This window comes from Pongo pygmaeus, chromosome 6, assembly GCF_028885625.2.
Source record: "Pongo pygmaeus isolate AG05252 chromosome 6, NHGRI_mPonPyg2-v2.0_pri, whole genome shotgun sequence".
Taxonomy (NCBI): domain Eukaryota; kingdom Metazoa; phylum Chordata; class Mammalia; order Primates; family Hominidae; genus Pongo; species Pongo pygmaeus.
The window spans coordinates 45,372,478-45,376,289 of record NC_072379.2 but is presented as its reverse complement, the minus strand read 5'-3'; positions in this window follow the sequence as shown (position 1 = coordinate 45,376,289).

The window sequence follows — 3,812 nt, the reverse complement described above, 5'->3', positions numbered from 1 at the left end:
TTTTTTTTTTGCACTCTCCTAACTTTCTGGAATGGGAATGTAATCATTTATAATCAGGAAAGAATAATAAAAAGAAATTTTAAAGGCCTACAGGTATTTCACTTAGGTATATGAATTGCTGAGCAGAAATTTGGAGAGTGATTAATATAAATCTTTGCAAATGAGACAAACAGAGTATCATTTTTGAATGGCACATGTCTACAGAACATCCAACAGGAACATATTTTATACAGACTTTCATTTCTACAAAGACAAGAAATGACTTTTACAGTGAAATTACAAAAGACGTTTGGTTTGTTTTCTCTATATATCATATAACTACATCATGCTGCTTACCACCCCATTGGTAGTCTTTCCCCCAAGTTTTGCTCAGATTTTTAGATTGAATTATTCAGGAAGAACTGTTATTATAGATTACCAAAATGAATGAACAGTCAATACGACTTTGTAAAGAGTGACCCTTTTGGGTTTCAACTGTCAACACAGGAAATATTACAAGATGGTAAATAACAGGAGATGAGAAGGCTCTAGGCCCCATTCTGAGAAATAGTGTGCTTGTTATTGTCTATTGTGTGACCTTCATATGAGACAACAAAGTACTGACTGTTCAATTGAAATCATATTAAGCAGAGATCTGGGCTCAAAATGAGAACAGTGAAGACAAGATGGAATCCTGGAAAACCTGACAAGGCCTATGATCCTTCTGAGACACAGCAATAATTAATACCATATTCAGTACATGGCTGGAAGGACTATTTCCATTCAAATCTTGTAGGATGAGCATTGCAACAAAACTATGAAATGATATTATTCATCTGTTCCTTGCTGGTTGTATACAGAATTCATTTAGTTACTCTTTTCTTTTTTTCTGGGTGACAGGGCAAGAGAGGGTCTCTCTCTGCCACCCAGGCTGGAGTACAGTGACACAGTCATGGCTTATTGCAGCCTCGGCCTCCCTGGACTCAAGCGAACCTCCTGCCTTAGCCTCCTGAGTAACTGGGACTACAGGTGCATGCCATCACGGTTGGCTAATTTTGTTTTTTTGCATTTTTTGTAGAGATGGGGTTTTAACATATTGCCCAGGCTATAAGTGATTACTCTTCTGCCTCTACCACCAGACCTTTAAAATAAGAGTGGCAGGCCGGGCACGGTGGCTCATGCCTGTAATCCCAGCACTTTGGGAGACCAAGGCGGGCAGATCACAAGGTCATGAGATCGAGACCATCCTGGCTAACACGGTGAAACCCTGTCTCTACTAAAAATACAAAAAATTAGCCAGGCATTGTGGCAGGTGCCTGTAGTCCCAGTTACCCGGGAGGCTGAGGCAAGAGAACGGCGTGAACCCGGGAGGGGGAGCTTGCAGTGAGCCGAGATTGTGCCACTGCACTCCAGCCTGGGCTACAGAGCAAGACTCCATCTCAAAAAAAAATAAATAAATAAGAGTGGCAAAAACCATGAGTTTCAAATAAGAAAGAAGCTCAATAAAGTAAGAAAATCCTTTGGAAAATGGAAATGTGTTTTGAGAGTCTTCATAAAAGTACTTTAAAGGGTATTCTTTTTGATCTAATGATTGCAGATTCTAGGGACACACCTTGGACAAGTAACAGTCTCAGTTTCCTTCTCTATAAAGTAGAGATGCTAAAAGTGTGTACCTTGTAGCATTTTAGTGAATATTGTATTAAATAAAGTAATGGCAAATGATTAAAATGCTTAGTTATTGTTATTATTTACTTGGTCAACAGTGTGTGTTCATTGACCATTTCCAAGCACTGTGATAGAAGCTAGGGATAAAAAGACAAATAAGGGCCAATTCCTGTCTTTAAAAGGTTTGCTGCCTACTACAGTAAAACATGGAATTATGCTGTGGACATACTCTCTGTAGTTCTGAGTTATTGCTGCACAACAGCCATGTATGTGGCTATGTGTGTGTGTTCACAAATTTATTTGTGCTTTTCGGGGATACTATAGGTTGAAGTGTAGAAACCGGAATCCTTTGGAAAAATTAGTTCCTCCCAACTTTCTTGTCATTTGCTACTTGAGAACTGACCTTTCCAGTGGAGAAGCACTTTCATATTTCAGAACTTCTTTGCCACTGGGTCAGAGATTACAAACTCCCTCCTAGGTTTCTTACCAACTCATCCTCGGCCCTGTAAACAATGACCTTTTCTATACTGTCATCTCACATAGGATTCCTTTGGAAGAATTAAATCAGACCCAGAGAAAGCAAATGATTATTTCAGTATCCTAGGGTAAAGTGTTTACTGAACACCTCCTCCTGGATTGAAGTGGGCTTGACCTTAAGCAACCTGAAAATTTGCTGGAAGAAAATAAGTACATTCCACTAAGGATCTGTGAAATAGCAATTACTGTGAATACTAATCAAGGTGCTACTATACTGATTCTAGTAGATAGTGTCAAATGACTAAGACAGATCGTATGCAAGGGTGTGTAGGTGGGTGGAGGGCGGGTGCGAAGAATTAATTGGGAAGTTAGCAAATGGCAGCTACAGGAGAAGAAAAGAGCGATACTATGCTTAATTCTGCAACCTTCAGGTATCCCTGGTATTTTCTCCTGAGGATAATTTGAGAGGAGAACCAAATCAAGAACCTCTTCAAAGGATCAAATACCACACTGTGTTAATGCCTATAAGAAATATTGTTACTGTGTAAATTAAATGCAAGTAGAAAAAAAATACCTGTAACTATTTTTAGGGACTTCATGATTTCACTTATTTCAGTAACCATTATTCATGTATAATCTTGCAAGGAAAATGAACATGGCCTCCCAGTAAGAAATAGAGCTCCGTTGTAACTGTCTCTTGTGACTTGTAATTAAAAAATCCGGTACACACTCTCTTATGGTTGAATAAAATGGATGAATTATTGCATTAAAATTAAAGAGTTAAGTATCTAGCTATGCAGGCAAATAAAGCCGCTATAAGAATTTTCCCGTATAAATGCAGAAGTATATAGCTCATTTCAGTGCCATGTTCTATTCTTAGAGTTAAAGCTGTTACAGAGTTGGAAATTAAGAGAAGGAGGGAAGAGGTGCTCAGAAAAAGTTTCAAGTATATCTTTAAAGAATGTCAATCAATTTAACAGCTATATGACTAAATTGTGATGTGGAGTTTATAAGGGTCAAATCACAGAAAAGAAGGTTTCTTAGTGATTTCTTCTAATATGTTCCTTATTTTACAGAAAGGAAGATACTGAGGTACAAAGATTAATGACTTGCTGAAAGTCACACAGCAAGAGAAAACCAGCTTGAGAGACAGCTCCTGAGCCCTCTGGCTCATTTCTACAGAAGCAAATGTCATATACCCATATCACCTTGTGCCTAGTACAATGCCAATCACAATCCACACTGTTTGCTGACTGGCTCCAAATGTCCAAACGATCTCATTCCAGGGCTCTTTGTATTCCTGGTCCCAAAGCCACACAGATTTTTCAATCTGATGTATGTCAGGGTATCAATCATGTTATTTTTATTGTGACTTTTACTTTACTAATTCCAAGACACCCTATTTCAAAGGGGAAATAATTATATTCATATCCAATGCTAGTTTCCAAAGATTTACTAGTAATAATTAACCAGAATCCTTGAATCCTTTTGTGTAAAAAAGCAAGGCATAAATACATTATTTAAAAGTGTAATTAACCTTGACTCATAACTGTATCTGAGGAGCTACTTCCAGGTGATGCTTGTACTTTAACCCACTACAGCTATCCTCTGCTTTAGCCAAATGCGCAGGAAGAATAATGGGCTATCCATGTATACTAAGCAAAAGCCATAAAGGAAGCCCAGATGAGGGG